Raw genomic sequence first — 26,552 nt, 5'->3', positions numbered from 1 at the left:
GTATCCGACCATCCGGGAACGGACATCTCTGATGCGTCATAGGATGGGTGACATAGAGCATCGTGAAGGGGATTGTATCGTAAGTTTGGTAGGAAAGGACTAGGTGATGGGTATTCCTGATGCGTCACAAGGTGGGTGACGGGTGCATCGAAAAGGGGATATCCATAGTCGAGAGGAAATCCGAACTGGAAAGAGGAATACGCGTAAAGACGCAAGCACAAGAATAAAGATGGGTTCTGAGAAGCTTTTCTTAAAAAGCGGAAAATTTGAACGAGTTTTCCGGGAAGAGCAAACGCTTTCCCGCGAGGAATCTATGTTTGCATTGCATTCGTGCATGTGGTTGCATCCAGGGACGCCTAGGAAGTGCTGTGAAAGCATTGATTTTAACTTATAAGGTTTTATTGAGTTTTTGGGCAGGTTCAGACCAATTTTAAAAATATGCCGGTCGTCCACTTAATAAGTGGACGGCCACTTAGAAAATAAAGCAACAAAACCAGCCAGCGAATTCTCTCTCCCTATTTTGGGTAGAACCAAAAAAAAAAAAAAAAAAAAAAACACGATTCTTTTTTTTTTTGGAAAAAAAAAAAACGGCCCCGATCTCTCCGCGAGCAGCTATTCATGCCGTGGTGAAGGAGCTATAAAAGTACCACATGCCCTCACCGAAGGGAGGTTGCCAGCGCCAGCAAGAGAAGACTCTACCGCCAGAAGACGCGAGAGATCGCGAGACTACGAAGCACGGAGGTCGCTTTTCTCGTGCAAGAGCGACAGGTACCTATTGTGGATTTGCCATACGAATTGTTGTCGTGTGTTTGCGTGTGTGTTTGCAAGTACTTCATCGCGAAGGAGAAGCGAGAAGGCTTCGGCCTACGCTTGGGAATTCCGGAAACGGAATTCGGAAATTGTCTGCGGAGTCTCAACTCCGAGTACAGACGGAAAAAGGATTGAGAGCTTGTCTCTCGGATTTCCCTTACGGGAAGGAACGACCATCGAGTCAGAGATTTAGAACGGAGGGGTTTTCTCCGGTTCTTGTGCTTGTAAAAAGATTCTCCCTAATAAAGAATTCTCTTTAAGGGGGGGGGACCAGCCCATCTTCTGGTCCCCACTACTGTGTCGATCTTCTCACTCTCTCTCTCTATCTAATTCTCTCTATATCCTTTGGCTTCAATAATAAGAGATAAATTCTATTTATCTGAGTATATTTTATATTGTTATGCGCTCCCGTTTGTGACACGAGCCGTGTGTGTGCTTTTAGTGTTAATTCCCGTCGTAGGTTACCTTTCCAAAGTTCTCTGTGTGCGTGTCTAAAGTAAAGAATTTCGGGCGAGAGCCAAAGTCTACCGCCCTACGGGCCGGTTTCATGGTTTCGTTGTCGGGACATAAATCACTTTTTCCTCAAGAACTGAGCCTCGGTTGTTTTGGGTAAAGACAGATAGTACAAGAACGCGGGATTGCACTATGACCAACAAAGGGAAAGGCATTATAGAAGAGGGTTCCTCCTCGCAGGACCGGCAGGAAATTCCTATGGTGTTTGAGGTTGGAGAGAGTTCACGGCCACCTCTGTCTGCACCTCTTCCTAATGAGAATGCTCCTCTAGTACAGGGCTTTATGACTGGGCAACTTGAGGATGATGCGTTCAGGACTCAAGTTAGTTGCCGCGGTGAATGTGTTTTTGCGATTGGTGCAGAACCCAAGGTGTATGGAGTTCTTGCAAGCGCCACCGACGCCACAGCAAAATAGGCAACCTATACCGCGAATAGAGCTTGATGAGGCTCAAGCCCAAGTGCTTCATGCGTCTCAGTAGGATAGGGAACACTCGCATGTTGCGGAGTCAGGGGCTCCAAAAGAGGTTCCTCCGTCCTTGAACAGGTGGTTAGGATGCCTATTCCATAGGCTATGCCAGGTCAGCCCGCCACCTTTCAGAGCCCGCATGTTGTCTTGAATGGACAGGGAACTGGTTACCAGGCAATGCATCCAGTTTTTCCACCACCCACGGTACATCCTGGGTATTTCGGGGGTGGATCTGTGTTCGAGAGTATGGCTGGTTATGCGCCTGGAAGCCAGCCGTACATGCCAGGAACAATGTTTGGGGGTATGCAAGGCATGATGCCAAACCCCATGTATGGTAGCATTGGCATGCAACAAGGCTTTCAGAGCAACCAGGGCCAGTTTGGGGCGCCACAGGGTCATTTTGGCATGGCTGGTTTTTCTGGGCAGCAGCCAGATATGGCACCTATGAGGCAAAATGTCAATGACCAAGACGTACCGATGATCCCTACTACAGTGCCCATGTTGCAGACAATTCCTTATGACAATTTCGGGGCACTGGAAAAGCCGAAAGCTTACAAAGAAGGTGGTGCAGCTGTGAAGTTTAGCATTTTCAGCGGCTTCGAGGATAAGGCAAAGGCTCTTACTTTCCTCCAGCAGTTTGATACAACTTATGTGGGAGGGAATTTTACAGAGGCCTCTAAGGTCATGAAAGCTGCCACTTTCTTGAAAGACAATGCGCCTACATGATGGACGACATTGTTAATGCAAGGACAGACACCCGCCACATGGGTCTACTTCAAGGAAATGTTTACATCTGTTTCGTTGTCAAATGAATTTGAAGCTGACGTCATGACGGATTGGTACCAGCTTACTTCGGCTACTTGTAACTTTGTAAGAGCTTGCAGGAGTACAATCGAAAGTTTTGTAAAGCGTTACTCTCACTAACTTCCTACAGATTTGTGCCATTGATAGAGCAGATAGAGAAGTATTGTTGTGGGCTGCCTAGAGGGCTTCAGGACTACTATACCAAGAACAGAGTGGCTACCCTCACCCAACTCATGGAAGATGCTAACACTGGTCTTGCCTTGTTGAAAGGGGAGGAAAGTGGGTTTCCGAGCAACGAAAAAGGAGGCCAGCAAAAGAAAAATTCAGCAAAGAAGTCCTTTGTGAAAATGGTTCTTGAAGCGTCACAACGGTCAGAAAAGGCCAACAAGGATAAGGATTCAGCCGGGACTTCTGGAGCATAGGCAAAGAAACAGAAAAGGAAGCCTTTTGTGCGTAAGTCGCTCGAGGAAAAGGTCTTAATGGGTGAAAACAAATGCTTTATATGCGAGCAACCTGGTCACTTTGCTACCAATTGTCCACAAAGGAAAAGACCAGCTGATTTAGATGATAAAGAGGACCAGAAAGGCAAGAAGCCTAAACCCACGGCAGGTTTGGTGCCAGATATGGTGGGTGATAGGCCCAATACAAATGCCAACGAGTTATGCAGAGCATGGGGTAAAGTTAAAGTTCAGACGACACTCATCTTCTTTGATCCAGGTGCCAAAGAAAACTTTATCTCACCTGGGTTAGCTATGAAGCTGGGCATTAGAGCTGAAGAGATGGGGTACACGGTAGAGGCAGGGTTGGCATGTCCTGGCCACTCAGAGTGTGTTACTCCCATTATTGGACAGCTGCGTCTGCATATTCAGTCATATGTAGACACAAAAGGATTTTATATCATGCCATTGGAAGGGTGCGATGCGCTACTTGGAATTCCATGGATGTTTAGAGTGAATGGCGTGCTGGATGCCTTCGGCAAGACGATCACCCTTTAGCATAGGGGAAAAACTCATGTTTTGGATGTAAAGCTCAAAGGGGAGTTTGTCCCTATTCTATCTGCTTCGGCTATCACTTCTGTAATAATGAATCATTGTTCTGTGTACTTGATGTTTGCACGTGATGTCTCAGACTATTGTCAATCAAATTTATTTGTGTTAGATAAAGAAAGCTCAGCATTTTTGCGAGAGTTTAGTGACTGTTTTTCTGATTCATTACAGTTGCAATTGCTGTCGGAGAGATCTGAGGACCATCGGATAGATTTGATGCCAGGGTATAGCCCACCAAATAGACCTCCCTGCATGGTTAGTGCGGCGTAGCAGAAAGAGATTATGGGCCAGGTTGAGGAGTTATTAGAGAAGGGGCTGATCCAGCCTAGTTCTTTACCCTTTTGCTCCCCAATGCTCCAAGTACAAAAAACGGATGGCTGATGGCGCATGTGTATTGATTACCGTGCATTGAATAAGAATACCATCAAGAATAGGTTTCCTATTCCAAGGATTGATGATATTCTTGATCGTTTAGAGGGTGCTGCAATTTTCAGCAGGATAGACCTTAAGAGTGGGTACTATCAGATTCGTATAAGGCCAGATGATGTGCACAAGACTGTGTTTAGAACGACATTTAGTCTATGAGTTTCGAGTGATGCCGTTTGGTCTTACAAATGCTCCTGCCACGTTCAACAGAATGATGGACCGGATTTTCTGCTCGCATCAATAGTTTATTGGGACATTCTTTGATGACATGATATTCTATTCGAAGAATGAAGAGGAGCATAGGCGTCACTTGACCATTGTGTTCGAAGAGCTACGCAGTCACATGTTACTTGTCAATCCTAAGAAAAGTGAATTCTTCTTGGAAGAGATCCACTTTCTTGGCCACATAGTATGGTATCAAAATGGATCCAGCAAAGGTCGAAGCTATTAAGACATGGCCAGACTTGAAGATTGTGCACGATGTACCAAGCTTCTTGGGATTGTGTTCCTACTATAGAAGGTTTATTAGAAGGTTTATCAGGAATTTTGTAGAAAGAGCATCACCTCTTCACACATTGCAAAAGAAAGAGGTCACTTTCAGATGGACCCATAAAGGGATTTCAGCTTTTAGTCTCTTAAAGGAAAAGTTGACTTCAGATCCAACAATTGTTTTGCCAGACCTTAGGAAGTCATTTGTGGTCCAGTGTGACGCTTCTGGCAGTAGCATCGGAGCAGTGCTAATGCAAGATGGATGGGTAGTAGCTTATGAAAGCCGAATTTTGCAAGGGCCAGAGAAGACTATGCAAGTCTATGAGAGAGCTCTTGGCCGTGATTCATGCGCTTTCTGTCACAAACGGGAGCGCACACGAATAATCAACAAGATGAAAATAAATAATCTTTCAACTAAACAAAGTTGAGGGAGAAGTTCGACACAGTATTTGGGACCAGAAGATGGGCTGGTCCCCCCCCTTAAAGAGAATCCTTTATTAGGGAGAATCTTTTTACAAGCACAAGAACCGGAGAAAAACCCCTTCGTTATAAATCTCTGACTCAATGGTCGTTCCTTCCCGTAAGGGAAATCCGAGAGACGAGCTCTCAATCCTTTTTTCGTCTGTACTCGGAGTCGAGACTCCGCAGACAATTTCCGAATTCCGTTCCTGGAATTCCCAAGCGTAGGGCCGAAGCCTTCTCGCTTCTCCTTCGCGATGAAGTACCTGGAAACACACACACAAACACGCGACAACAATTTGTATGGCGAATCCACAATAGATACCTGTCGCTCTTGCACGGGAAAAGCGACTTCCGTGCTTCGTAGTCTCGCGATCTCTTGCGGTAGAGTCTTCTCTTGCTGACGTTGGTAACCTCCCTTTCAGTGAGGGCATGTGGTGCTTTTATAGCTCCTTGGCCACGGCACGAATAGCTGCTCGCGTAGAGATCGTGGCTGGTTTTTTTTTTTTTTTTGTTGCGCGCTGCTTTACCGGAAATAGGGAGAGAGAATTCGCTGGCTGGTTTTGTTGCTTTATTTTCTAAGTGACTGCCCACTTGTGAAGTGGACGGCCGGCATATTTTTAAAATTGGTCTGAACCTGTTCAAAAACTCAATAAAACCTTATAAGTTAAAAACAATGCCTTGCACAACATTTCCCAGGCGTCCCTGGATGCAACCACATGCACGAATGCAATGCAAACATAGATTCCTTGCGGGAAAGCGTCTGCTCTTCCCGGAAAACTCGTTAAAATATTTTGCTTTTTAAGAAAAGCTTCTATGAACCCATCTTTATTCTTGTGCTTGCGTCTTTATGCGTATTCCTCTTTCCAGTTCGGGTTTCCTGCCAGACCCACGAGATATTCCCTTTCCGATGCTCCCGTCACCCCATCACGTGACGCATCAGGAATATTCGTTTCCCGGTCTCTCCCACCGAACTAACGGTAAAACCCCTTCGCGATGCTTAATGTCACCCATCATATGACGCATCAGAGTTTTCCGTTCCTGATGGCTTTTAATAATTCCAGTAGATCTACAGTTCCTAACCTTACGGTTCAAGTGCACATCTCTAAATATCCTAATTTCAATAAAAAGAAATTACTCGAGAAAATAAGAAAATAAGAAAATAGTCTATTTAGCAACATCCCTCTGGCTTCTCAACAGTTGTCCTCAACTGTAGTGCTTGTACATATCCTTCTAGAACCTCGGGATAGGGTGCTAATTCCTGCTCGGTCATCCACTGAGCATCTAGAGTTGAATAATTCTTAAACTTTACCAAATACTTCCGTGTAATCTTCCCGGACTTAAGTGGCCGCTCCTGATGATGAATGATCTTTTCCGGTTGGAGTATTTCTTCTGTTTCCTCAACCTCAGGAGGTTCCTCAGCAATAGGCTGACTTGGAGGCGGTCTGACATATGGCCGGAGTAAACTAACATGGAAAGCATTGTGGATCTTCCAATTAGATGGTAAGTCTAATCGGAACGTCACATCGTTCACTTGGTCAATTATCTTAAACGGCCCATAATAGCGATTGGAAAGTTTTATCACTTTCCCTTTATGAGTCGCTTGTTTCTTTAGTCTTGCCTTCTCAAACTTGAGTAAGACTAATTGACCGACTGTTAAGTCCAGATTCCTTCTGTGCTTGTCCGCAGCTTTCTTACGTTTTTCCTGAGAGCGTAAAATTGCTCTCTTAACTTGCCCGTAGGCCGTGTCCAAATCTCAGACAAACTCATCTGTTGCGAAAATCTTATCCTTAGTGACAAGGATCGGTGGAAGCAAAGGCTTACCATAAAGAATCTCAAAAGGTGCTTTCCCCGTAGACGAATGTACGGTATTGTTATACGCGTACTCAACAAGGGGCAAATACTTCTCCTAGTCAGACTGTCTTTCTGACACATAAGATTTCAGCATATCCAATACTGTGGAATTAGCGATCTCACTCTGCCCATCCGTTTGAGGATGATATGTAGAAGAAAAATTCAACTTTGTGCCAAGGTTATCAAACAAGGCACGCCGAAAGTTGCCTGTCATGCGAGGATCTCGATCACTCACAATAGACTTGGGCAGCCCATGATGCTTAAAGATCTGTGCTAGAAAAATTCTAGCCATATGGTCTGCTTTGATTGTTTTCTTAACTGGAATAAAGTGAGCTTGCTTGCTAAATCTGTCCACGATAGTCCAGATCGCATCATTTCCAGTTTGAGTCTTTGGGAGATCCATAATAAAATCCATGGCAATACTCTCCCAGGGTTGATCAGGCACAGGTAAAGGTTGGAGTAACCCAGGCGTCTTATGCCGATCATACTAAGTGGTCCTGCTACTTGAGCAAAGCCTCGGATTAACCTCCGATAGTAAGAACACAATCCCAGAAAACTTCGTACATCATGTACCGTAGTGGGAGTTGGCCAATCTTGCACGACTTGGATCTTTGCGGGATCCATTTTCACTTGGTTGTGTGAGACTATATGGCCGAGATAGTGTATCTCAGTGAGGAAGAACTCACTCTTCTTTTCATTCACATGCAACTCATGCTTTCGCAATTCCTGAAACACTATATCCAAGTGCTTCCGATGTTCCTCCTCGGTCTTTGAAAAGACGAGTATGTCATCAAAGAACACTCATGTGAAAGCTCGGTGTCGGCTGAAAATTCGGTCCATCATTCGATTGAATGTGGCAGGAGCATTGGTCAAGCCAAACGGCATTACCAAAGTCATAAAGTCCAAAAGTGGTGCGAAAGGCAGTCTTATGGACATCTTCAGGGGCTATGCATATATGATGATACCCGCTTTTTAAGTCAATGCGACTAAAGATGCTTGCTCCTTGCAGCTTATCGAGAATATCATCAATCCGGGGTATTGGAAAGCGATTCTTGATAGTGATCTTGTTTAGAGATCGATAATCTATGCACATTCGAAACGTGCCGTCTTTCTTCTGCACCAGTAGAACTGGAGAGCAGTAAGGCGAAGTACTTGGTCGTACTAGACCTTTTTCCAGAAGCTCGTTGACTTGCTTCAAAATTTCCTCTTGCTGAGCAAGACTAACCCGATAAGGGGGTAGGTTTGGGGGAGAGCTACCTGGTACAAGATCAATGCGATGATCTTCCGGACGTTCCGGAGGTAGCTTGTCTGGTAGAGTATCCGTGAAACAATCTTTATACTCTTCAAGAAATTGAAAACGTTTAATTTCCAAACTATAGAGTGAACCCTCATTAGTTTTATCTCTTTCACGTGCGAAAATCAAGTAAGCAAAAACGCACTTCTTTATTTCCTTCTTAATGGAGATATGGCTTACAATAGGGAATAGCCAATCCCCTGCATCAGCAAAAATTTTAATTTTCTTGCCCTCATGCTCAAAAGCGAGGGTCTTTTCTACATAATCTGGGACCGATTGCATATGGTAATGCCATGGCATACCCAAGATGATATCACATCCCTCGATAGGTGCCATCAAAAAGCATTCGCGGTCCTTGTATTCACCAATCCGGAGATTGAGTTGTCCTTGCACGGGAGTTGCATTGGTGGTCAACCCCTCAAATGCCGATCCGGAAGTGACTGGAGTTCCAAGCTGAGCCGGTGTAAGGCCCAAACGTTCTGCAGTTTCCAGTGAAATGAAGTTGTCCGTCGATCCAGGGTCGTAGAGGATCAACACCCGCTGGTTATTCACAGATCCCCAGCCTTTAAGGAGCTGGCGCTTCCCTTTCTCGGTTTCTGTATTCCCTTGCACATCAGGAATGGAATTCAAGCTCGGTGGAGCGGGTTCCTTCTTCGATTGTTCCCTCTTCGAAGATGCTTGTTCCTGCCGTTGCTGCCGAACAGGGCAGTCGGGCTTCATATGTCCTTTTTCATCACAGTAGAAGCACCTTCCTTGCTCTTTGAAGGTTTGTACTTGGTTTGGTGTGAGATACTTAAGCCGTTTTCCAGTACCCTCTGGCTTCTTAGGCTCATCCGGATCCTCTGGGAAACACTTTTTACCTTGGTTGCCATGGTTATCATAGACCGCTCTTTGCCTTGCACGGTATGTGCTATGTTCCATCCGTCTGGGGGTACCAGTGGAATGTAAATCCTCGGCAATGATTGCCGACTCCATCATCCGTTGAAGGGTGTCATGTGGGTACACCTTCATGCTCTTCCGAAGTGGTGGTTGAAGACCTGCTTCAAACTTTCGCATCTTCTCTTCGTCGGAAATCTTCATAAAAGGCGTAACTTTTAGAAGAACCGACCAAAACTTGTCAACATAAGCCGTGACTTTCTCTTGTTCCTTCTGGGCGAGCCAGTCCCATTCCTTCCGAATGTCCTTCTCGAAATCCGGTGGAAGAAATTGTTCATAGAATTCAGCTTTGAATTGAGCCCAGGTTCTGGCTTGAGTACCTTCCAGAATTTTGGCTAGCCACCAGTTGCTTGCAGTCTCCTTTAGATGCATCCCAACATGACGCAACTTGGATTTTTCTGTGAAGTTTCCGTTGGCAAAAGCAACTTCAAACTGCCTGATGAAAGACAGTGCCTTGGAGATATCTCTCCGTCCTGTGTAGTTATCAAACTTCACATCCTTGTCACCGGATTTGAAAATCCGCATCTTGCGGTGACGTCTGCGGTTATCCCTCTTGAAGTGGGGCTTCTCTTTAGTAGCATGTAGGGAAGTAGTAGGAGTTTTCTTCTTGGGAGAAGATTTAGATACTGTATGAGAAGTAGACGTAGTAGTATAATCCGGAGAGTATGATGGAGAAGAGAGAGAGATATCCTTGCTTTCATTAAGCAGAGAGAGTTCTTTTTCCTGGCCCTTGCTCTTAGAAGGCCGTTTATCCTGATCCGGAGATCCCTTGTGCGTTTCGGCACCTTTTTCCGCACCATCCACCTGTTGGTTGCTTCCATTAACAGGATTTTCCTGACGCCCATCGGCATCCGTTCCTTGTGGCTTCTTGATTCCGTCCAAAGCCTTTTGGACAGCCGGCAACGAAATGAGTTGTTGCAATTCCGCGAGTTGGGCTCGCACTTGCTGAAGTTCGTCTTCAGCGGTTCTTCCGTGGCTTGTCATGGTTCTTCCCGTTCCTTCCCGGAATCGTCCTTCTTTGCAGAGAAAGAGAGGAATCCGAGCTCTGATACCACTGTCACAAACGGGAGCGCACACGAATAATCAACAAGATGAAAATAAATAATCTTTCAACTAAACAAAGTTGAGGGAGAAGTTGGACACAGTATTTGGGACCAGAAGATGGGCTGGTCCCCCCCCTTAAAGAGAATCCTTTATTAGGGAGAATCTTTTTATAAGCACAAGAACCGGAGAAAAACCCCTTCGTTCCAAATCTTTGACTCAATGGTCGTTCCTTCCCGTAAGGGAAATCCGAGAGACGAGCTCTCAATCCTTTTTTCGTCTGTACTCGGAGTCGAGACTCCGCAGACAATTTCCGAATTCCGTTCCCGGAATTCCCAAGCGTAGGGCCGAAGCCTTCTCGCTTCTCCTTCGCGATGAAGTACCTGGAAACACACACACAAACACGCGACAACAATTTGTATGGCGAATCCACAATAGATACCTGTCGCTCTTGCACGGGAAAAGCGACTTCCGTGCTTCGTAGTCTCGCGATCTCTTGCGGTAGAGTCTTCTCTTGCTGACGTTGGTAACCTCCCTTTCAGTGAGGGCATGTGGTGCTTTTATAGCTCCTTGGCCACGGCACGAATAGCTGCTCGCGTAGAGATCGTGGCTGGTTTTTTTTTTTTTTTGTTGCGCACTGCTTTACCCGAAATAGGGGGAGAGAATTCGCTGGTTGGTTTTGTTGCTTTATTTTCTAAGTGGCTGCCCACTTATTAAGTGGGCGGCCGGCATATTTTTAAAATTGGTTTGAACCTGTTCAAAAACTCAATAAAACCTTATAAGTTAAAAACAATGCCTTGCACAACATTTCCTAGGCGTCCCTGGATGCAACCACATGCACGAATGCAATGCAAACATAGATTCCTTGCAGGAAAGCGTATGCTCTTCCCGAAAAACTCGTTAAAATATTCCGCTTTTTAAGAAAAGCTTCTCTGAACCCATCTTTATTCTTGTGCTTGCGTCTTTACGCGTATTCCTCTTTCCAGTTCGGGTTTCCTGCTAGACCCATGAGATATTCCCTTTCCGATGCTCCCGTCACCCCATCACGTGACGCATCAGGAATATTCGTTTCCCGGTCTCTCCCACCGAACTAACGGTAAAACCCCTTCGTGATGCTTAATGTCACCTATCATATGACGCATCAGAGTTTTCCGTTCCTGATGGCTTTTAATAATTCCAGTAGATCTACAGTTCCTAACCTTATGGCTCAAGTGCACATCTCTAAATATCCTAATTTCGATAAAAAGAAATTACTCGAGAAAATAAGAAAATAGTTTATTTAGCAACACTTTCTAACTGAAAGCACTACCTCTTAGGTGCTGATTTTGTTGTCCAAACAGACCATTAGACCTTGCGATACTTCTTGACACAGTCAAAGTTATCCGAAAAGCATATGCGATGGGCAAACATTCTTTCTATTTTCCACTTCTAGATTATGCATGTGGAAGGCAAGAAGAATGTTGTGGCTGATGCGTTATCAAGGAAGCCACAAATTTGAGCAGTGTCAATTCCTTATCATCATGAGCCGGATGACATGAAGCAACAATATGCTATTGATGAAGATTTTGCAAGGATCTTTGAACAGTTGCAAGAGGTGCAACATCATGAGCACTACCTCCTCAGAGATAATTTTATGATGATGCATGGAAGACTTTGTGTCACTAGGCCATTGCGACATAAGGTCATGGTAGAAAGTCCTGTCCCATCGTATGCAGGGCATCGTGATATTGATGCGACAGTTAAAGCGGTAGAGACATTCTTCTATTGGCCTACCTTGAGGAGAGATGTGGATGTCTTTGTGCGAGCATGCCTGATTTGCCAAAAGGTCAAGTTTGACAGGCAAAAGGCACCAGGGTTGTTACAACCACTGCCGATTCCGGATAAGCCATGGAAAAGCATTGTTATGGATTTTATCTTTGATCTTCCAAGAACCCCAACAGGGAATGATGGTATATGGACCATTATCTGTAGGTTCAGCAAGCAAGCCCATTTTATCCCTATCAGGAAGAAAATAAAATCTGATCAGATTGCACGCTTGTTCATGTACAATGTGTTTTAAGTACCATGGTATGCCACAATCGATTGTCAGTGATTCTCGCATGACAAGTTTGTTTTGGAGAGGATTGTTTGAGAACTTGGGTACTATGCTCAAGTTCTCGTCTTCATTTCATCCACAAACTGATGGACAGTCAGAAGAGGCTAATTCTATTGTCTTGGATCTGTTGAAATGCTGTGTGTTAGATAATAAGGGCAAGTGGGAACAGTATTTGCCTATGCTTGAGTATGCGTACAACAATACGGTGCATTCGTCGACTGGCAAGGCTCCTTTCAAGATTGTTGAAGGCAGCAAAAAGGTTCCTCCCATTTTGCATACAAAGGACAAGATTTTTGAGGCAGATCGATATGTAGAGAACATGGATGAAATGTACAAGAAAATTAAAGTTGCCTTGGAGAAGACTTAGGCAAAGCAGGGAGAAGACTTAGGCAAAGCCTGCTGATCGTCAGCGATGTGAATTGCTGTTGTCACCTGGTGATTGGGTTCTGTTAAGGTTTGAAAAGGCAAGGTTAAAGAAGATGAAGGGCAAGGAACGGCTGTAAGGTGCAACGGAAGTGAATGTTGAACTTTGTTCAAGATGAGTGCTCCAAATTGTGCTCAAGGGTTCCTTTTAATCAAGGAAGGGAGAGCCTTCCGTTCCTTTAGTGAGAGAGTGCAAATGATAACAAACAAAGTGGTAAACACTATGAATGAAGGTGTTGAGACTGAGAGATAGAGAGAGAAGAATACGACACCAGAATGTTGTCAAACCCTCCTCCAAAGGCCCCACTCTCTAGAGCGGTCTACTATTGATTGCACAAATCTCTACAATGCGATGGACTTGCCGACGATGTCGACGACGATAAGGACGGCACGAGACGGGCTGAAATCTGCAAATCTTGTATCTGCTGAATTCTGACTATATGTCAGTGATGACGGCGATGACGAAGAGGCGACGACGACGCGCTGAAAAACGCAGATATTGAAATGTGCGAATAGCGGGCTGAATTTGCAAACGCTTGCTGATCTGACCGTGCGGCGAGGATCTGTTGCGGGAAGCTGAGATCTGCGAGGTTTGGGGGCTGCGGTACGGAGTCTAATCACTGAAAATGCAAAACGCTGATGCTGTGGGCTGAAGTGACGCCAAGAAACTGCAAAACGCTAGTGGATCTGCAAATCTGAAAACGCTAGTTGATCTGCTGAGGAACTGCTATTGCCAGGCTGATCTGTAACTGCAATACGTTGGGGCTGATCTGCACTTGATGAAAAACGCTGGCTGGTCTTTGGTGGCTGAAAACGCTAGGTCCTCTTGCTGGACTTGTTGAGAAGGTGCACCTTCAGTTGGTATCTGTTGTCTCTTCTGCCAGAAACTACTAGCGCTAGGTTTCCTTATATATATCCTTAGCCAATTTGTCCTACCCGGTCTCCCAACAAAGTCACTTATTAATAATAAGTGAAACATGGCTAAAATAGGGAAAATAGGTTCTGTGCACTGAAAAATGCTCATGATGGAATCTGATGGTAATGCTGATGATCATGCTGTGTGCAACCAGAGGATATGCATCTACTCTAAGTGCCTGGACATGCACGGTCTGCGAACAGACTCACAAAAGTGCCAGAACACTTCCTAAGCTAAGCTAACTGAACCCTTGTCATGAAGTAGCTTGTCCACATGCACATAGGGTTAGATGTGCACGTGACATCTCCTCCTTTTTAAAGTGAGGTACTGGTACCGATCTGCATGGCTTCCTTGTAGGTTGCCAACAATTTGGGATGAGGAATCCCAAACTTCGAGTGAACTTTTTCGAGCGAGTTAGTGAGAGGCACTCTATCAAAATACACATAGCCAAGAGTTTCTGCAAGTCACTCGTTTCATTAAATCACTCATTATTCACTTGAGAGACTAAATAAATTGACCCTAAACCTCCTAAGGATGGCGGTTAAATTTAAGAATAGATATGCTAGGCAAGAGGTAGGTGCTAGAAAGCCTGACATTGGATAACTCTTGAGGTGCAAAGATTGTTGGGGGACAAGGGCTATAACAATTTTTTTTGGGAGGCATCTCTCTCTCTCTCTCTCTCTAAGCTTGCTTCTGGAAAACATGTGATGAGTCGGTGATGGGAAGTGTTTCCACCCAACTCTTAAGAATGTGTGGCCTTACTATAGAGGCAGGGTGAGATTGTTATTTTATGCAAGACACGGTGATGCCTTGCTAGTATCATTCCGTCTAGCGTCCTCTCTCTCTCTCTCTCTCTCTCTCTCTCTCTCTCTCTCTCTCTCTCTGTGTCATATTATATAATTAAAAAAATCTCCCTCAAAGGGTTGCGTCGGTTGCATCGGCGAAGACCCTCTGAAGGAGTTTTTTTTAAAATAAACATTGAAGAAAGAAGACCTCTCTTACAATGGTGGTGCCTTTGCTTGGTTTGTGCGTCTGCTCTAGGAGAAGGGGTAGGGAAATCTTGCCTAATTCCACCTTAAGAAATCAAGATGGAGCTACCTAGGTCTTGCCAATTTTCTTTTGGGTTGAATTAGAGGGTATCTTTGAAGATATCCTCGTTGACATCAAAAGAAAAGTTGATTAAGGCAAGGATCTCAGTCCGTGGAGGTGGAGGTGGAGAGATAGAGAGAGAGAGATGATATGTGAGAGGGCAAAGACAGAGAGAGAAAAAGAGGGAGAGATATTTTTCAATGGGAAAATTACAAAAATACCCCTCTAATTCGAGGAAATTCTCCTCAAATTGCAAAATACCATTGTGTCTATTTTGGTTGGATTGTTCAAGATTTTCTAATTTCTATTCCTTTTTTACAATTCAGATGCTTACCATATGTAATTTGTCGCAAATCTCTTGGCAAAAAAAAGGCAATTATGTCTAAAATGGCAACTCATCTTTACCGCGTGCACAACAGACTCAAATTCTAGTTTTAGCATCTTGTATTGATAAACAATCAATCTTCTTATGAAAAGCGACAAAAAAATTATTCTTGGAGAAATTTGGCATTTTGGGAATTTATGACAAAATATTGGGGGTAGTTTGGGAATTTCCACTCGAGTTAGCAGATTGGCACATGGAGGACGGAGAGACACACAAAGTCGATGTGCGTCGGTGCGAGGGTGGGCGCTTCAAGTTTTTTGCTCCTTCATCCCGATGGTATCTGACAGGCTTGTGGTGCATTGTGTCTGCTTGACGGTGGTTACAATGGAGAACATTAGCTTTTGGATGTGTTGGTTTGCAAGGAGCGCATAATCTCTCTCTCTCTCTCTCTCTCTCTCTCTCTCTCTCTCTCTCTCTCTCTCTCTCTCTCTCTCTCTCTCACATTTGCGACTGTGAGAAAGTGCAGGCTGCTAGAGTTTACTGTGATAAGGAGTGCAGGGGGTAACGGCGATCTATCTGCAGGCAACAAATTGCTCGTACAACACAAGAAGTAGTGACTTCAAGCTAGGTGAGTGTGTGCTCCCTCAGTGCAAGAAGAAGGTGGCATGCAAGAAGAGGCGCAAAGATATGTTATGAAGCCAACAGCGAGAGAAAGTAGCAGGCATAGGAAAATTTAATACTGGGTCCATAGAGGAGATGCTAGTGAGTCAAGGAGGACATGTTCAGAGCCCACGATTGCGATTCCTAGTGAATCACTTTATCTGTGCAGAGAGCATCTTCTATGAATTAAGAGAGAGCACACATGCATGGGGCTTGCTATGTCCTTTGCTCTCAAATTTGGGAGATTCCAAAAATCTCCATAACAAATTAATAGTCTTGCATTCCCTACAAAGGGAGAGAGAGAGAGTAAAGGAAAAAACTCCTAGTGACTTTAGTCTTCACACTCATAAAAGAGAGAGTTTCTTTATAAAAAAAAGAACTCCGCTAAAAGGATCTGCGCCGCCGCAGATCCTTTGAGGGGAGTTCTTTTTTTAAAAAAGAAACTCTCTCTTTTCTTTTATGGAGTGAAGAGTAAACAAAGGCCACACTTTTCCTTGAAAAACTTTCTCTCTCTCTCTCTCTCTCTCTCTCTCTCTAAGGATGCGCTCCATCTTGATTTCTTATGGAATAATGTTACGAGATAATTCTACCCCTTTTCCGAGAGAAGATGCATGAACCGACCAAAGGCACCACCATAGCAAGGGAGGGTCGAACCCTAGTGCACGCAACCCCAAGTCTTCTATGGTAACCATAGAACTGCAAGGCCATGCTCGTCAAGAGTACGATGCCTCCATTATAATAAAAAAGAAATGTGCACATCTTGTCCCTCATGTGTCGACACTTATCTCACCACTCGCAACCCCTCGAACCCTTGGCTGCCTCGTGCAGCTCTTGGTTGGCATCGCATCTAGCACCTTCGTAGAGCTCGAGTTTGCTGCCACCATTCCTTTCTCCCTTCGTAAGGCATCGTTCATCTTCTCTTCCACCACTTGTCACCAGAGCCACACTTTTTCTTGCTTGATTGCCAAGGGATCTTCCTAGATTCGCTTCAAAGAAGCATTCCCAAAATCTTACCGACATTATACTAAAGTCTCTATACCTTTTTTTTACTCTCTCTCTCTCTCTCTCTCTCTCTCTCTCTCTCTCTCTCTCTCTCTCTCTCTCTCTCTCTTTGTAGGGAATGCAAATGGGAATTTAATTTTCTTTTTTAACTTCTTCAGCGTGTTAAAAAAATTTCTCCCCCCAAAGCCCCCCCCCCTTGCCCCTGGGTGCACACTCTTTGAGGGAAAAAAAAACTACAAAAAGAGGGAGAGAGAGTCTCACTTATTTCTTTTCAATTTTTATACACATTGAAGAGAGAGAGAGAGAGAGAGAGAGAGAGAGAGAGAGAGAGAGAGAGAGAAATTAGTTCGTTTGGACACCATGTTGTTCACAGTTCATACTGACTACTCTTCGGGGATGCATGCTAGGCTGACATATGCTACTACCTCTCCGCGCCTTGTCTACCCCAATGCTCGCTGGGAGGCCATACGAGTAGTTGGCTCCCGCGGGAAGCGTCGTTGTGTTGACCCCCGTTTCGCTTCCGTTGATGCTGCACTTTGGAGGCTTTGGGTGTGGGAGGGTCGTGCCCTATCTCAACTTTATTGGGACCCAGGAGAGTGGCATTGGCCTCACTCTAACCCCACCAGCGCACATGTATCATTCTTTGAGTACACAGTCAGAATTGGAAGATTCGCATTGATGAGACAACACCTAGAGCAGCCCACTCATATGCGTTTCTGGTTATTCAGGTCTCTCACATGCCTATCTACGGCAATTTTGGTCAGCCATCTGGGATTTACATGTGGCTCGTCGTATTTCCTTTTTCTTGTGGATGACTGCACATTCAGGACTTCCAATTGGGACTTGGTTAGCTTCTATGGGTCACAATCCGTTATGTACTCGCTGTTCTTTGCGCCTACCAGAGTCACCTGCGCACTGCCTTCGGTCATGCTCGTCTTCTCATGCAGTTTGGCTAGCAGTTTGCTTTTTACTTAGCAGAGCTGGTGTTCAGCATGGATTTCTGACTTGGGGATCTGTTTCCTGGTTGATGCCGATGCCCGGACCGCATCTTTTCTACGAGGGCTCAGACAGAGATCCAGCTCTTATGCTTACCACGACTGGTTACCGACGAGGGACTTTGGCTATGTTACCACAGATTGCTTGGCAGGGGGATCCTCAGACACGTGATGAAATCTTCTCAGTCATCACTAGCATTGCACTCTGGAATGTTTGGAGAGCTCGTTGTCTTCATATTCTCAGTGCGGCACCCCAGCTCCTTCCGGATATCCTCACTGCCATTTGGCTGGACGTCATTCACACCCTCATTTGGTAGTGGAATTCCTCCTCAGGTACATCTAGAGCAGCCGAGGCTCGTCGACTTGATTTCCTTCGGCGTTGGGCACGATCTCCACTCTTCTTCACACTTACAGGTGGACAGATTACATGGCATTATGCGCCTCCTCAGTGGTTTCTCCTCCACTCATCATACAGACCACCATGAGATTATTCTAGTCGAGTTGTCACTATAGTGGCTCTCAACCTTACATTCAGCTTGTACACCCCACGTGATAGGCTATTTTGGCATCCGCTGGGGATTATCTTGTACTCTGTAATATACAGCCCTGATTTTTCCAAAAAAAGAGAGAGAGAGAGAGAGAGAGAGAGAGAGAGAGAGAGAGAGAGAGAGAGAGAGAGTCACACTAGGACACCCGTCCCACCCTCATTTTGCTGATGGTTGTTAATAATGCTGTCAAATTGGACTTAAAAACAAAAGCTGCACATATTTCTCAGCAAATGGGAGTAACGCATGTGGTTAAAACTCTGGCTTAGACGTTGTTTGTTAGGGTTGTTTCCTCTAAAATGAACTCCCGCATGCACTTTCTATAGTTGGCTACGCCTTGGACAACTTAGCCGAGGATGTGAGGCCGTTCCTCTGACAAGGGGTAGAGGCTAACTTTTTTATTTCATCTACAAATGATTAGCTACCACCTTTGCATGGCATGTACTTCCATGTCCTAGTGTGGCATGGGCCTAAGACAAATCACTCTTCTCATTCAAGAGTACTATCAACTCTGTGTGTGTGTGTGTGTGTGAGAGAGAGAGAGAGAGAGAGAGAGAGAGAGAGAGAGAGAGAGAGAGAGAGAAAAGAGGGCTCAACAAATAGGCTTCTGACAATTTTACCAGTCTCAGAGATGAATATATACCATCCCAAGGAACGATACACTTTTGTGAATTTTAAAATTCAATATTGCTCAACAATTAGGCTTTAAACACATGGCACTTATGAAGCCCTCATTGTCCCTCTACTGAATGCCCTCATTACCTATCTCTCTCAATTATAAGACTTAGATACTATAATATTATAAAGTATATATATATATATATATATATATATATATATATAGAGAGAGAGAGAGAGAGAGAGAGAGAGAGAGAGAGAGAGAGAGAGAGAGAGAGAGAATATAGAAGAAAAATAGACATGGTCCCTATGTGGCATGCCCCACTCTACTGCATCCTTGACGTTGAGGATGGGGCTCAAACCGCACCACATAGAACAACATGGGCCCATACCGTAAAAACATTTGCTCGGATTTTTGGTTCGCTCGAAAAATGTCGCTCGGTATATGGTAAGACTCATTTGGGATAATCTTTGAAAAACTCTTCATCGACCCATACTGCTTCATGGGTTCTTGGATCCTTGAACTTCAAAAAGTATTGTCTGACTTGTTTCTTTGAACCATGGCCAAACCGATGCAACAACACTTGCTTCGGCTCCATGACTTCAGCTTCATCGATGATCTCCGGTTCTTCTTCTTCGGAAATGTCCTATGGAGGTGTTCCCTGAAACAGTTTTAACCAAGAAACATGAAAAACGTTGTGCATTGACCATGAGTTAGGCAATTGCAATTTCATTGAAACCTCATTTATCTTTTTAATGACAGGAAATGGACCATACATTCTAAAAGACGACTTAGGATATTTCTTTCCAACTTGCTTAAGACGTTACTTTATGATTCTTAAATACACTCAATCCCCTTCCTTGCAAGGTTGCAACCGTACGTACGTACAGATCGGCACATTACGGTACAGCCATACGGTACGGTTCCGTACGTACGGATAGGTAGTGTACGGGTTCCCCCCCCCCCCCAAAACAAAATTTTGTTTTTTTTGTTTTTTTAGGGACATCTTGCCATTAGTATCTAGATTTTAGACGTATTCAATCGAATATAGAATGGGGAGGTAGTAGCGGGATATTCCATTCGGGATGGCTACTTCATGAAGAAAACGTTGTTGTGCGTTACACAGCTGTTGAGATTGTTTTTAGGAACCAGATTGAAGCAATATCTAATGGATGTTTGAAGTAGTATCTATGTCTAGACTCTATGTAGTTCCTAGTATGTATAGGCTGAAAAAGGCTAAAGTCACTATTCTTTTTATTGTTACAAATGTTACGTATTGGTCACGTACCTTAAAGGCCGATTCATACAGAAGTACGTACCTTACGTACTGATTACGTACCGTACTCTCCGTACCTTTCCACCTTGCTTCCTTGATCGAAATATCTTGACGATGCTTATTAGCCTACCGTGAGTAGGACTCTTGAGCCTTGCTTAGCCGAAGCTTCACACTCTCAAAAATCTCATCCAACGACTGACTTTCAGCATTGGCATCAGGCATTTGACTGACCGAGCAAGTCAAAAATGACTGGAACAGACATGGCCAAAAGCTGCCTCATGCGGAGTTCGACCAGTGGCAGAGGAAAAAGAGTTATTCAAAATAACCTGAACAAATGGGAGATAGAGCTTCCATTAAGACCGTTGATCATGCACATATGACTTTAAAACATCAAAAGCCAACTGATTGTAAATCTTTGTCTGACCATCTGACTGTGTATGAAAAGCCGATGAAAAATTAACTTATGGCCAAAATTTTCAAAGAGTGTGCGGCGAAAATTGGACGTGAACTTAACATCCCTATCTGAAACAATCGATTTTGGCAAATCACAGAGGGGATACCAATGCTTAATGAACAACCGTGCTACATCTTGTGCTGTGACTTTGGCCATACAAGGAATCATCATGCAAAACTTGCTGAAATGATCAACAATTGTCAAACATCGAGTGTTCCTTGAATGCAAACTAGGTGGAAGGCTAGTCACAAAATCCATGGAAATATCTTGAAAAGGTTAATCGGGAATAGGCAGTGGAAGCAAGAGGCCTTGTTGCTTACCTCGAGGAGCTTTTACCTTTTCACAAATAGTGCACTGTGTGACATAACGAAACACATCTTTTCGCATTTTAGGCCAATAAAAGGATCTTTCTATTTTTTTCAGAGTGGTGTTCATTCCCCTGTGCCCATTCGTGAGAGAGTCATGACGAAAATACAACCACCCATCACGGAATGAGATAGTTGCTTGGCCCTTGGGAAGCAAGAGCCTACAACCATTGCTTACCGAACTCGGAATCTGCGTATTGGTTCTTCATGCTGTCGAAAGATACACCTTGAAGAGAAACTGTGGATCTTGACTCGAGAACCAGGATCTGTCCTTTGTGACTTGACACATTTGCACCAGGGTTAGCTTTTCTAGGCACATACTCAATCAAACCTCCAAATTGCTCAAAAAATTGTGACCACCGTGCTTGGCGATCACTCTAATGTGCCCTAGGCATACACTGGAGCTACTTGAGGGCTTGGTGATCTGTGCGAACTGTAAACTTTCTCCCATAAAGAAAATGCTTTCAATGCTTAAGAGAGTGAATGACAGACAAAAGTTCTTTATCATAAACTGAATAGTTCTTTTCTGCACTATTGAGCTTTTGACTAAGGAAAGCTACGGGACGACTGTGCTGTTGAAGCACAGTGCCTATGGAGACATTGCTCACATCCGTCCATATTTCAAAGGGGTCATCCAAAGAGGCAAGGATAAGTCATGACGCTTCTATCACCGCAACCTTGAGAAGTGCAAAAGCCTCAATGGTTGCCTCAGGCAAATCCACGCGCTGACGGTGAGTCTTTACCCCTTTGAAGACATCTGTTATAGGTGCGGCAATGCGTGCAAAATTCTCTTTGTGCGAACTATATGCTTGACATAACCCAAGAAAAGAACGCTCATCATATGTAGTTTTGGACAAATTCCAATTATGTACCTGTTCCACCTTCGCGGGGTCTAGCTTGATGCTTTCTGCAGAAATGATATAACCCAGATAAGTAACTTCAGAGAGAAAAAACTTAGATTTCTTAGCTGCATGGTACAGCTGACACTCATCCAAACGGGTTAGTAACCTTTCTACATCCTTTTCATGTTGTTCCCACGATGCAGAAAAAATGAGAATATCATCAAGAAAGATGAACGCACATATACCAACCATATTGCCAAAACGGCCTACCATGAGACGATTAAATGTACCCATGGCACCTGTCAATCCAAAAGGCATAACAACATACTCCCATTGCCCTCGCTCCGTGCGAAAGGTGGTCTTGTAGATGTCGCCTTTGAATATTCTTACCTGATGGTATCCACTTTTGAGATCGACCTTACTGAAAACCTTTGCCCAATTGAGCCTATTAAGGATATACTCAATGCGAGGCATCAAAAACTTGTTCTTGACGGTCGTCTTGTTCAATGCCTTGTAATCAATACACAAACGAGACGAACCATCTTTTTTGCGGACAAACAAAATAGGATCAGCAAAAGGACTTACACTAGGACGTATGAATCCTCTAGCCACCAACTCCGTGAGTTGCCGCTCTAACTCTTCTTCCCGTGTCTTGTTCAAACGATAGGGAGCCTTACTGATAGGCTGAGCCCCCTCCGTAAGCTCGATGCGATAGTCCTCCGGCCGCTCGGGTGGGAGACCTGGTGGAAGATCATCCTGCAAAAGGAGATGCTTAGGTAAACAAAGCTGAATACTTGTCTGGAGTCTGAATGCTCTGGGTAACTGGAGAGGCATAGACGAATGCCGCTTGTGCTCCTCGTCGTAATTCATGCTTTGCCTGCACATGAGAAATGATAGGCAAAGAATGCAGGCCCTCCTCACCACGAATGATCATGAGAGAGTCACTTTTGGCATTTAAAGTGAGAATGTTTTCCTCCCAATCAATGAGAGGGTTATACTCACGAAATCATTTAATGCCCAAAAGCATATCACATCCCGAGAGAGGAGAGGCGACAAATTTCCTGCGGAAGGCAGCTTGTTGAACTGTATACATCACATCAAGGCACTCTTGTGTGATGAGAGAGTCCATACCGGGAGCGAAGCCCGACACCTTAAGAGGAGACGTCGGACTAATGTAACAAACTGTTGACGTGTCAAAGCCTAAAGAATGGAGCCAACTTATAGATCTGGCCGAGGGGCCTAAACCCTAAGAAGAACAAGTAACAGAAGAAGTTCTACCAACTTTTGGGGACCCCGTTCGATGGGGCCCCAAGTGACATAAAGGAAGAAAATAAAGCAGGATCCGGACACACGCAAAAATTGATGATGTGACAGATTTCCAAAAATTGCGCTGACATGACGACGTGGTAGGCTATACGGAATTTCGCGTTTTGCGTTGGTTGATGACGTGGCAGACTGTACGGATTTTCGTAAATTACGTTGGTAGCTTTTGGCATTGCTTTTTGGACCAGAAGCTTTTGAGTTTTAAAGACTTTTTACTGTAACTGCTTTTCAGGCCAAGGGCCTTTAAATATGAGGCTAGGGCTCTTCTTTGGCATGCTTCCTGGAGAAGGTGCAGAGTCTGGAGTACCGGCTTGTACTTTGATGATGCAATATAAAGAAATACCGAAAGGGGCGCCAAGGTTTGGGGCCAATACTCTTTGGGGTGGAATTCTGCCACTTTGTGTCGTGTATCGTCTCTCTCTCTTTCAGTTCAGTTGTTATTGAAGTGCTAAAAGTTTGTTCAGTCTGTTCTTTTCTATTGGCATGTGGTGCCCGTCTTGTGACAGTGGTATCAGAGCATCAGGCGTGAGCTTTTCTGAAAGCATATCGGTCCTACAAAAGAGCAAATAGAGCTATTGGAATTTTATTTGAGGTACCTTCGTCTCCAGCCCGGACTATTAGCCACTCCCACCCTTACTTCATCGCAGATCGGGCCCGCTCTTGTCTTCACCGCTCATGTCTTACAGGGCATAAGCCATTAAGATCACTTGCAAAGAACGATCCGATATTTGTTTTGAGTCATTGTTTTTCTCAAAAGCAGTGCCATGCAGATGTTGATGTCTATAGCTACCAAGCCGCACACTCCAAGTACTTGGCAAGCTTTCAAGAAAAAAATTTGTCCGAAGTTATATGGTTTCTGACATCTTCCTTCGGAGTGCAACTTCTGGCAGAGTGGGGTATCCTGAAATGCTTGCCATGGAAACCCTAGCAGATTATAACTTGAAATTTCTTGACATCTCTCAGTAGATGTCTCTTCACGAGTAGATGACCTTGGAGGTCCAGTGCGATTGCTATCTTGAGACTACTATCGCCGTCAAAGAAACATTGTTTGTCCAAGAGCTGATGGACCATGCTGTGCTTGGCTACGATTTCATGGAAGGAACCTAACCTGTAAGGTGCAGCGGAATGAATGTTTGCGCTTTGCTCAAGATGAGTGCTCCGAACTGTGCTCAAGGTTCCTTTTGTTCTTATGGAAGGTAGAGCCTTTCGTTCTTTAATGAGAGAATGCTATGATCACAAACAAAGTGAATGGACACTGTGCGTGCAAGTGTATGAGACTGAGAGATAGAGAGAAGAGAGATACGACACCAGAGACGTTGTAAAACCCTCCTCCGAAGGCCCCACTCTCGTCGGCGAGAGTGTTCTACTTATGATTGCACAATCTGGTACAAATGGAATGCATGAGACTGATGCACGTCTAGGCTATGTCGATGATGACGACGGTGATGACGAAGTCGACCTAAGGGCTGAAATCTGCAATCTCTCTACTGCTGTCCAAAAACGCTATGGGCTGAAATCTGTGACTAGTCCAAAAACGTTGATTTGGGGGATGTTTTCTATGGTTCTTTGACGCTGAAAATCTGCAGGTTTAGGGCTGAAAACTGAGGTTCTTCATGGCTGAAAACTGAGGTCTTTACCGGGCTGAATCTGTTACACTTTAGGTGAAAATTGCCGGTCTTAATCTGTTGCTGAAATCCAAAAACGCCAATGGAGCTGATGATAAAAAACGCTAGGAGTTGTGGTCCTTGCAAAAACGCTAGGTGTTGAGTACTGTTGGCGATGCAGGTCTGATGCAAAAACGCCAGGCTGGGGATGCTGTGCAAAAACGCTAGGTGAGGGAATCTGCTGCTTGGAGGGGAAAGTCCACCAAGGTTCTTGTGAGAAGTTGCCTGTTGAGTTTGGCTCCTGTTGCGCTCCTGTTGCCTCTTCTGTCATTTAGTGCTAGCTTTTGTTTGCTTATATATTTTCTTACCCAAATTGCCCTACCTACTTTTGTTGGAAAGTCACTTAAATTAATAAGTGAAAAATGTCAAAAATAGGGAAAATAGGCTAAAATCACTGGAAGATTCCCCTGATGGAATCTGATGGATTCTGATGGGAATACTGATGATCATGTTGTGTGCAACCAGAGGATATGCATCTACACTAAGTGACTGGGCATGCACGGTCTACGAATAGACTCACAAAAGTGCCAGATCACTTCTAAATCTAGACTGACTGGACTGACTGAACCCTGATCATGTTGTAGCTTGTCCACGGACACATAGGGTTGGATGTGTCATGTGACATAACCCTAATTTTTGGTGCATGTTTCAGGATGGAAAGTCAGCCGACTTTTCGAGCTCGATTGATGTCGAGATTGCTTTTTAAGTTTGATCTTGTTTGGTGATCTTGTTTGGAATTTGTTTGAAATGGATGGTATCCGTTTTGAACCTGTCTTGGTGCCGATTTGAATTGTTTGACTCTGGTTTTAATTCTGGTTTTACTCCCGGGTGGAGTAGTGAGAAATACTGTTTTGGTATTGTTTGAACCTCGGAACGACGCAGGCCGATGCCTGGGGAGCGTTTTGTTGTATGTTTGAAAACTTGCGAACGACGTAGGCCAATGCCTTGGGAGCGTTTGGTTGTATGCTTGTAAAATAATTGTTGTTGTGACTCTTGGCCCGGACCTGGATGGTTATGTGGGAGGAGTATTAAGAAGTCTGAGTAGTGGTTACTCTCAGCACCTCCAAACGATGCAGGGTGGGGTCTACGATGCAGACTGCGGTCTGGGGGGCGTTTGGTTGTAAAAGCCCTCTATATCTCTCGGCCCGGACCTTTAGGTTATGCGGGAGGAGTGATGAGGGAGTCGTTGAATATCTCCCGGCCCAGACCTTGTTAGGTTATGCGGGAGGAGCGTTCATGGGCAGCTTTATGTTTCTATGTCTTATAACATGCATATGTAAGCATTTGTGTTGCATTGTGATGTGCCAACCACTGATTATTCCTAATTGGATGAGATTGCCTGGGTATGTAATTTTAATGCATCACGACACCCGTGGAAGATGAGTATGGTTTGGGTGTGATGGCTAATTTTACTATGCCGGAATATCAAGAGTTCCGATCTGGACGAAAGGAGAAGCTAACTCCTTGATCAAAACAGCCGAAAGGAGAAGCTAACTCCTTGATCAAAAGAGCAGAAAGAAGAAGCTAACTCCTTAATAAACAGAGCAAACTGATTGTCCTTCGGAAATTTTTGAGCTAACTTGAGTTGTTTTGCAGATATGCTGTAATCGCGGACGATTACTCTCTTTCAAGAAGGGGAGATGTAACAAACTACTGGCGTGTCAAAGCCTAAAGAATGGAGCCAACTTAGCTCGTATGCATTATGGTTGCATGATTGACCTTTTGATTGCCTTGAAAAAGCTTGGATTATCCTTCAACATTGCATAGGTCATAACAGTGACGCAAACCTCAAACTAAGATGAATTTTCTGTAAAGAGTTATC

At 44.4% G+C, this 26,552-nt stretch overlaps 1 protein-coding gene across 1 annotated transcript in view; it reads left to right on the top strand.

Annotated features, from left to right (window-relative positions):
- LOC147450819 (Bacterial sec-independent translocation protein mttA/Hcf106) overlaps positions 1–26,552 on the top strand; it is a 34,555-nt gene that overhangs the window by 7,504 nt on the left and 499 nt on the right. The gene's annotated exons all lie outside the window — the stretch shown is intronic.

The sequence above is a fragment of the Adiantum capillus-veneris genome, chromosome 9, assembly GCF_014529385.1.
Source record: "Adiantum capillus-veneris isolate H3 chromosome 9, ASM1452938v2, whole genome shotgun sequence".
NCBI lineage: Eukaryota > Viridiplantae > Streptophyta > Polypodiopsida > Polypodiales > Pteridaceae > Adiantum > Adiantum capillus-veneris.
Note: the sequence above shows the minus strand (reverse complement) of the source record. Positions and strands in the feature narration are given on the sequence as shown.